The sequence below is a fragment of the Ascaphus truei genome, unplaced genomic scaffold (assembly GCF_040206685.1).
Source record: "Ascaphus truei isolate aAscTru1 unplaced genomic scaffold, aAscTru1.hap1 HAP1_SCAFFOLD_329, whole genome shotgun sequence".
Classification (NCBI taxonomy): Eukaryota; Metazoa; Chordata; class Amphibia; order Anura; family Ascaphidae; genus Ascaphus; species Ascaphus truei.
Genome location: NW_027456279.1, coordinates 386185 through 396085, shown reverse-complemented (window position 1 = coordinate 396085; position 9901 = coordinate 386185). Strand labels below are relative to the sequence as shown.

The following is a 9901-nucleotide window of genomic DNA, read 5'->3' as shown; positions in this document are numbered from 1 at the left end:
GGGTTTTTTTGCAGAAAATATCTAACGGATATTTCTAAAATCGCCGTAGCTAACTTTGATCTGGTTGCATGTATAGCTCCCGTATCCCTCAGGGGATTGTCACATGCTGCGGCTTAGTCAATAGGGCGGCTGCATTTGCAATTAAGGCCTTTTCAGTGCAAGGGAGCCTGCGCTGGCAGTTTTGAATAGTTCTGAATAGAGACAGTTAAGGCTGCAGTTACATGTTGCTAGGCAACCAGTGAAGCTGTGAGAGATGACAGTTTAAACAGCTTTTAAAAAGAGTTAGCAGTTGGAGCTGGGAGCTGGGGGAGTTAGGGTGTGTGCAGGGAGCAGTAGCCCCTAGCACTAGGCCTAGTTACCCCCAGAGGTCCCAGATAAGTTACTATTCCCCAATTTGTGGTTGCTTCAGGGACAGGCCCTACTTAAGGAGATCTGCCCCTTTAGCTATTTGGTTAAGTTAGAAGCCACTCAGTAGTGCGCAGCCTGATTACTGGGTCTGGGCTCAGACTTCCCAGAGTTATATAGAGACTATCTACTCGGAGGCCCTGCAAAGCAGTGACTGCGGCCGGTTGCAGATGGATCCCCATCAAAGTACAGACGGTGCAGAGCTGCGGTGATATTATCCACGCTGGAAGTCACCCCACGCGTAGGAGGACATCACGTCGGATCAGGCGGATCCACTTCAGTGTATAGCGGCACCCGTGGCTGGAGCCCGGGCAGGTATCTATAAAGAGTGCACCAACACGTCCAGGGATAGCGCTATCTCCATCACACGTGGGTGGGGTTTGGACATAAGGTACTTTGGGGAATACCTATGGTGATGTGTGCACCCGGTGCACGTCCATGTGTGTGTGTATACACATTATTCTGTGTGGTACAGGTACCGGAGTTATTATTAGTAGTTACAATAGTAAACAGTTATTAGCATACACTGTGTGCATGTTTTATTATTGCGGTTCCTGTAAGAGGACCATCCCACTCAGGTGGGAACCCTTACAAGTGGAGGCGCTGTGTTCAACTAATGATCAGGTAACCCCAGGCTCCCAGTGGCGCAGGTTCAGGTCTTCTGTGAGCCTATCAGGTAATGCACCACACCCGGTAACATAAGTGTAGATTTTCCCACATGGTCCCTGCGATAGGGGGGGGGGGGGGGGGAAGTGTTACACATATTTCTTGTCGCCACGTAGAATTCTGCGCTGTTGCGGTAGTTGAGCAATCTCGAAGCCTGCACGGATGTGTAACTAGTTTCCAGCCAAATATCGTTGACATGTCAATTTTTAATTGGCTGGCAGGCACACAGGTAAAAACCACCCTTGTGTACTGTACTTGAAGTAATTATGACATTAATTATCTCGGGGGTTACGCGAGGAGACATAGAATCTGGCTGCTGGGGGGATTTTCTCAGTGACGTTTGGGCCGTTTATATAAGCACTGACCTAACTGAGAATGAATAGGTCTGATAGCATTATATGTTGCGTGTATGGAATTTAATTTTGTGTGTATACTTCCACTGCCACTAAACACATCTTAAAAACAGATATTAAAATATCTTTGAGGCTGCAATGTTGTTGAGTGCTTTGACTTCAGAGTAATTCCAACATTTGTATTGCTACACGGGTCGGGACTATCAGACATTTGAATGATGATGGGACCGCACTAAAAATGGCCCCTGCTTGTAACTCCCGTTGGCTGCCTTGTGGATGGCCATTTAAATTTAAAAATAAAACAGAAAGTATCTCAGCAATCCGAGGACCTGGAAGTGTTGGGGTTTCCGCTCTGGAAGACACAGCTACCCTGTAACAGGGGATTTATCCCTGTTCAGTAATGTGCCTTTAATCCAGCAGTGTGGTGGTTAACGCTATACAAAAATAAACGCTATACAAACGCTATAAAAAACGCTATAAAAAAAACCACTAGATGGCGCTCATACACTCTAAGAACACATAAACCATGCAGTGAAATATAGTGACTAATAATATCAAAATATGTAAAAAAATAAAGTGCACGAAGTGATAAAACAAACACTCAAACCCTTATGGACTGTTTCACGGTCCGCAAAGTACAAAGAAGAAGAATCAGGGGAGCGTCAGTACCTAAAGGAAAAAACGTGATACTCGCATAGTGCAGTAAATTAACAACACACATACACAGGCAGAGCTCTCATAAGAGCACAATGAAGCTAGATACCAATGGTCACTAAGTATCCGAGATACTAGCTATCTATGGACATCTATGTTAGTAAATGATGTCCCATACAAAGGAGCAACAATTAGGAGGTGGAAATCCAAAAGAGAGACACCAATCCAAAACTTAAAAATGTAGACATTTATCCAGCATTGATAAAAATTGGAGGCTTACAGGATTCCGGAAGATAAACAGCAAGTTTGTATACGTGTAGATTCCAGCCGAGTCGCGTTCTCGGGATCTCTGCACGATGCTGCTTTCTCACACGGTTTCCGACCTGCACTGCTTCAAGGGGCCGATACGTCACTTCCGGGTTCTTCAACTCATATAGCGGACACCACCGGAACTCCACAGCAGGCTCTCTCCCTCTGGATCTCACAAGAGGGGTTACGCTCTACGCGTTTCGCCGTACGTAGTGACGGCTTCGTCAGGAGTGACGTTACCCCGTAAAGAGATGCTATTTATACCCTTTAATCTATGCTGACCTTTCCTCCTATTGGACAGCAGAATAAATTGGTGATTGACTTCATGTGTCCTCCCAATTCTTACACAACACCGTTATACAATTAACCTTAAAATACACAACAATGTTTATACACTTCAAAATAAAATACAGCTTTAATAATACAAAAATCCTATTCTAAAAATTGCCGAAGTGGTCTCATATACAACTGTGCTATTTCAAGAATTGTATATAAAATATATAAGATGCATAAAATATAATAAAATCGCTCAAAATCTAACATATACGTTGAAACGGCGATTGATGTATCTCAAAGATAAGAACATAGGGAAAAAACACACAATTAGTTCATACTATATGCATTTTAACCTAGGTCACAGTTTAAAACATTTTTATAGGAAAGCACTCAGCTCAAAATCCACATTGAGACCTAGTGGTACAAGTGTTTGTAAGGTGAAGATCCAGAAGCTTTCTCTTTTTTTAAGAGCAGCTTGTCTGTCTCCACCTCTCCAATGTGTTAACACTTGTTCTATCACAGTAAATTTGAGCCCAGATGTATCCCCATTATGTTTTTGTAAAAAATGGTTGGATAGGTAATGTGTAGTAACACCTCTCCTTACATTGCCAATATGCTCAAGTATACGTGTGTTAGCAGTTCTTCTAGTTTGGCCTACATATTGTAATCCACATGGACAGGAAATAAGATATACCACATAGTTGGATTTACATGACAAAAGTTGTTTAATATTATATCTTTGCCCTGAGGTATTAGACACAAAACTAAATTTATCCTCTGGCCTGTGTTTACATGCAGTACATGTGGTGCAGCCAAAAAAACCTTTAGATCTAGTTAGCCATCTATTTCCCTCACTAGTTTTTTTAGGGAGGGCACTGGGGGCTAATTTGTCTTTCAATGATTTTGCTCTTCTAAAGATCACGCTTGGGTTTTCAGGGACAATCTCTCCTAGCACAGGGTCATTTTTTACATGTCAAACTGTGACTTAGGTTAAAATGCATATACTATGAACTAATTGTGTGTTTTTTCCCTATGTTCTTATCTTTGAGATACATCAATCACCGTTTCAACGTATATGTTAGATTTTGAGCGATTTTATTATATTTTATGCATCTTATATATTTTATATACAATTCTTGAAATAGCACAGTTGTATATGAGACCACTTCGGCAATTTTTAGAATAGGATTTTTGTATTATTAAAGCTGTATTTTATTTTGAAGTGTATAAACATTGTTGTGTATTTTAAGGTTAATTGTATAACGGTGTTGTGTAAGAATTGGGAGGACACATGAAGTCAATCACCAATTTATTCTGCTGTCCAATAGGAGGAAAGGTCAGCATAGATTAAAGGGTATAAATAGCATCTCTTTACGGGGTAACGTCACTCCTGACGAAGCCATCACTACGTACGGCGAAACGCGTAGAGCGTAACCCCTCTTGTGAGATCCAGAGGGAGAGAGCCTGCTGTGGAGTTCCGGTGGCGTCCGCTATATGAGTTGAAGAACCCGGAAGTGACGTATCGGCCCCTTGAAGCAGTGCAGGTCGGAGACCGTGTGAGAAAGCAGCATCGTGCAGAGATCCCGAGAACGCGACTCGGCTGGAATCTACATGTATACAAACTTGCTGTTTATCTTCCGGAATCCTGTAAGCCTCCAATTTTTATCAATGCTGGATAAATGTCTACATTTTTTTTTGTATCAATTTTTTTATTGGACACGTAAAGGTAGTACAACACAGGAATGGGTGTCATGATCCCATGACAGTAAGGCTTTTGACATACTGAATGTGACCAAAAAAAAAACATTTTCTATTTTCTGGGCGGAAGGAATTAACTGGGGAGAGGGAAGAGGTGGGAAGAAGACAAACAGGGGTAGACTAGGGGGGGTGGGGGGGAAGCTGTGGGGAGGGGGGGGAAGTCTTGCATCAGGTTCAGGTAGATCTTCTCCTCCTGATTGCGGAGGGGGGGGGGGGGGGGGGGGGACGCTCCTACCTCCGCAACTCCTCTCGGATGGGATTATTTTGCTAGCCAGGGATCCCAGGTATTCAGAAATTGGGGTATTTTTTTTTGAATGAGGGCAGTTAATTTCTCCATCGTCATTACTTCATTGATCCTCCTAGTGACCGTAGCTCTAGAGGCGGCTTTTATCTGCTTCCATGCAGCCGCAATGGAGCACCTAGCTGCCGTCAATATTGACGTTATTAGTCTTGCCATTGGCGGGGGAAGATCTGAGATTGGTTTGTTCAGCACCAGGGTCAGGGGGTCCATGGGTAGGGTTAGTCCTGTGACTTGGTTTGTAAGCCTCAGGATCATCGCCCAGAATCTTTGTATCTCCGGACATGACCACCAAATATGGGCCATGTCGCCCTTTTGACCACATCCACGCCAGCACAGGTCAATTGCGCCGGGGTAGATCTGGCTCAGTCTAACGGGAGTCAGGTACCAGTGAAATAGGATTTTGTATATGTTTTCTTTTATGGTTGTGCAAATTGAAGTTTTGGGGGCTTGCTCCCAGATCTCCTCCCAATCCTCTGGGTCTACCGATAGGCCTAGTTGTGCAGACCATTTTTGCATGTATCGATGGATGGGTGGGGTCGAGGGCGACTCTAGTGCTTTGTATAATTGTGAGATCAATCCTTTTTGGTAAGTTCTTTTAGTGCATAGGGATTCAAATTTGGTTAATTTAGGGAATTTAGAGGTTGGGGAGAGGGATAAAAGGAAGTGTCTGCTTGCATATATTTGAAAAGGTGCAGGCTTTGGATATCAAATTTGTTTCTAATCACCTGAAACGTAGCGATCTCATCTTTCTGCAGCAGATCGGCCACCATCCTAATATTGTGACTCTGAAATTGGTCGAATTGACTTGGGGAACACCCAGGGGGGAATTTGGGGTTCCCAAAGATGGGGATGAGCTGTGAGGGGGATGCTACCAGACCGTACTTCCCCTTGCTTTTAAGCCATGCTTCCCACGTGCATCTCATTGCTCCCAGGGCAAACCTTGGTGGTTTAGCCCCGCTGCTGCCAGAAGGCCACATTGCCACCTGGAAGGAGAGGGGATAGGCGTAGTGAGTCTCTATCTCTAACCATGAAGCTAAGGCCGGGTCGCAATTCCAAACTACAGCCTGCTTCAACTGTGCAGCAAGATAGTATTTTGCCAGGTCGGGGACCCCCAAGCCTCCTCTGTCTCTACTCGACAGCAACACCGATCGTGGGACTCTGGGCTTCTTGTCGTTCCAGATAAATTGAAGGATTAAAGACTGCATGTTTTTAAGAGATGTTTGTGGGATCGAAATTGGGAGGGTTTGGAAGTTATATAACAGTCTTGGAAGAACGTTCATTTTTACTGCCGTCATTCTTCCGAACCATGAGATTTGGTGCTTTTTCCAGATTTCCAGGTCTTTCTTAATCTGGTTAAATAGGGGAGGATAGTTGTATTGATATAGAGTATTATAAGAAGTAGAGATTTTGACCCCTAGGTATTTAATATAGGAGGAACTCCAGCGGTATTTAAAATTGGCTTGGATGAGTTTCCAGTTCTGTTGGGGAAGGGTTAAATTTAGGGACTCAGATTTGTCTATGTTTATTTTATAGTCAGATATTTGGCCAAATTGTGTCAGGTGCTGTTGGAGGTTAGGGAGGGAGGTATGGGGGGCCGCGAGAGTCAATATTACGTCGTCTGCAAACAGTGAAATTTTGTGTTCTCTGTCCCCGATTTTAATTCCTTTTATATTGGTTCTTCTCTAATTGAAGCTGCTAGGGGTTCTATAGTTAAGGCAAATAAGAGGGGCGAGAGCGGGCAACCTTGTCTAGTCCCGTTTCTAATCTTTATGGGGTCTGAAAACCCCCCTGCTAATTTGACATATGCTGTTGGATTGTGATATAGGGCTCTCACTCCTTCCAGGAAAGGACCTGAGAATCCAAACCTCAGCATGGTTTGGTCTAGGAAGGACCACCTAATCCTATCGAATGCTTTTTCAGCGTCGAGGCTTAGGATCATTGCTTTGGACCCAGAGAGATGCACGTGGTCAATTATATCCACTATTTTGCGGGTGTTGTTGGAGGCCTGTCTTCCAGACACAAATCCTACTTGATCTATATGTATCAGTCTAGGGAGAATTGGGTTTAGCCTGTTTGCCAGGATCTTGCTGTAGATTTTGAGATCGGTATTTAACAGGGATATAGGCCTATAACTCCCACACAAAAGTGGGTCTCTACCCTCCTTATGGATGATCGCTAAGTTCGCTGCTATTATCGTAGAGGGTATTGACTCTCCCTGTAGGAAGGAGTTGTACATTTGGATGAGGTAGGGGGATAATATAGATAAGAACATTTTATAATAAATGTTGGAAAAACTGTCCGGGCCCGGTGTTTTTGCTAGCTGAAGGGATTGTATAGCTTGGGAAAGTTCTTCTTGTGTTATAGGTTTGTTGAGGGATTCTGTTTCTTGGGGGGTAAGCGTGGGGAGGTTACAGTGGTCTAGGTATTGAGTTATTTTGTTTAAGTTTACTGGGTCATGGTCTGGGGGGTGGAAATTGTACAGGTCCGAATAAAATTTCGCAAATTCCTGGGTAATTTCTTTCTCTAGGTATGTGATTTGACCTGTGTCTGTTTGGATTTTTGCTATCTGGGCTTTTGCTTTTATACCTCGTAGCTTCGAGGCCAGGAGTTTTTCAGCTTTATTACCTTTGTTGAAGTATTTTTGTTTTGACCATCTAAGGGCTTTTTCAACTTCCTCTAGTTGTATGTGTTTGAGGGCTGCTCTAGCTAAATTTAGTGACTTTAGAGTCTTTTTAGACAACAAGGTTTTGTGTTGGGCTTCGAGGAGAGAGATCTTTTCTGTAAGCTCCTTTTGAAGTTTAAATTTTTGCTTTTTTTTGTATGAGGCCATGGAGATTAAGTCTCCTCTGATAGAGGCTTTGTGGGCCTCCCATAACATGGCCGGGGTTGAGGCGGAGCCTTTGTTGATCTGAAAGAATTCTATTAGTTTTAGATGTAGAGTTTTCTCTAAGAAGGGAATCATTCAATTTCCATTTATATTGGGAGTGTTTAACAAAGGGGATTGTTAGGGAAAGGTCAATTGGCGCGTGATCGGACCACGTGATGGGTCCAATATTGGAATGGGAGGAGGCCTGGAAGACGTTACTGGTGCCCAGAAAATAATCGATTCTCGAGTAGGACTGATGAGGGGTGGAGAAGAAAGTGTAGTCCCTCTGGCCCTGGTGCTGGGCCCTCCATATATCGATCAGTGAGTAGTTCTCCATGATCTCTCGGAATTTTTTAGCTTTTTTTTGGGCCTGAGCACTACTTGGGGAGGGGGTATAATTTGGGCTCTTTTGATCTGGGCCAGATTTGTCATTTATATGGGATGCGACCATGTTGAAGTCGCCTCCAATGATTAGGGAGGACAGAGACTGCTGGTCTAGGTCTTCTAGTAAGTTAGACAGGAAAAGTAATTGGTTGTCGTTGGGAGCATATATATTCACAATCGTGATCGGGGATCCTGCTAGGGTGCCTTGAAGTGTTAGTGAGCGCCCCTCTGGGTCCGAGTATGATTTTGTTAGAACAAAAGGGACACCAGTTCTGATGAGGATGGCTACTCCTCTTTTTTTGCTAGGGGAGGAGGCGTAAAATGCTTGGGGGAATACACTTCTGAACGTGTTTGGGGGCGTCTGTGTGTTGAAGTGGGTTTCCTGGATTAGGACTATGGGCCTCATGCAGTAAGCGTTGATAAGGGAATTATGGCCATTTTATAGCCAAAATTGGGTTTGAGATTCAGTAAGCGCCGATAAGTGCTTGATTTCGCCAGGTTTCGGAGCCGATAATTTTGTTATGGCCAGTCGGCTGCCTATAAGCCTGTTTTCGACACTAATCGACACTTTTTTAAATCGGCTGGATTCAACAAAAAAAAACAGCTTATCGGGGCTGATCGGCACTACGAAATTGAGATGTTATGGCCAATTTGTCCCGCCAACTAAAGTTGGCAGTTTGGAGGGGAAAACGATCGCTAAGGCTGCCGGAACGGCACTTAGAAAAAAAAAAACTTCTGTACATCAATGGAAGTCAATGGAGCGGGGACGTATAACAGTATAGTACTGTTTACGTTTCATTGCTCACAATACAAACGTCATTTGCAGTACAGTGTGGGGGCATTCCCTGCATTGTGTCACAGCTGACGTGTATTATTTGCATAACATTCTACTTTTACATGTTTTCAGCATTTGCGGGTCACATTACTCATCATGTGATGATGTGGCAAGGGAAAATACTATACTCAACTCTTAAAGGAGAACCTCACATCATATCACACATTTTACTGAACTCAGCGACAATTATTTACATGATGTTACACATGTCACACATGTCACACATACACCGTATATTCATGTTCCTTTACATTACACAATGCTTGTAATGTGTCACGCATCTGTAAAGGTTCATGTACATCTAAATTCTCATGTTTACATCTAGGTTTGGTCCTGCCTATTTTCATGACGTCACTTATTGGACGCACAATCACATTGCATGTTTACATTATAACCGTTGCATTACAAGCACTTCAACCTAACTTATACACACATGTACAGTAATTCATCATTGGGACACCTTGTAAACTTATTCTATAGCAACTATCCTCCTTACAGAAATGCATGCATATGCACACGACTATTCATTGTTGGCAACATGTGACAATAACATGGCTAATTACACATGTTACACAAAACTTTTCCCACGTCAATCTCAGCCTTTTTGTCTCATTACATGACTGACTCTTGCGTTCAGAAGTTTTACATGCATTGCACATGCAACTATTTATTTGCAAGCAATCTTTGTACAAAGCTTCACGTCACATCATTGGCAAATATCATCATTCCCTGCAGAATACACACAACAAATACTTATAACAACAACTACACACAGCTTGCCACAGAAGTACTTTATTATGTTAATGTAACACCTTGCATTTTACTATGTCACCTGACATCATCACATACCTATTTAAAGGACGCCCATTACCTGCTCATTCACAGTTACTCATTTCAAAATGTTGCGATTGTTTAGGAGACGGAGGAACATTCTTTTCTATGACATGATTGCTGATCAAGAAAATCATATAGGGCAAGGGAGGGACAGACCGAGGGACAGTGACAGGGACAGTCACGCGGATACGACAGGGACAGGGAGAGGGACAGGCCGAGGGACAGGTAGAGGGACAGGAGATCAGAGGAGAAGACAGAGG

At 43.3% G+C, this 9901-nt stretch overlaps 1 long non-coding RNA gene across 1 annotated transcript in view; it reads left to right on the top strand.

Moving 5' to 3' along the window:
* Positions 1-274: 274 nt before the first annotated feature.
* LOC142483505 (uncharacterized) overlaps positions 275-9901 on the top strand; it is a 95268-nt gene continuing 85641 nt past the window's right edge. Inside the window, exon 1 of the long non-coding RNA XR_012797362.1 lies at positions 275-720. This is a non-coding gene — a long non-coding RNA (uncharacterized LOC142483505). The remainder of the gene's footprint in view (positions 721-9901) is intronic.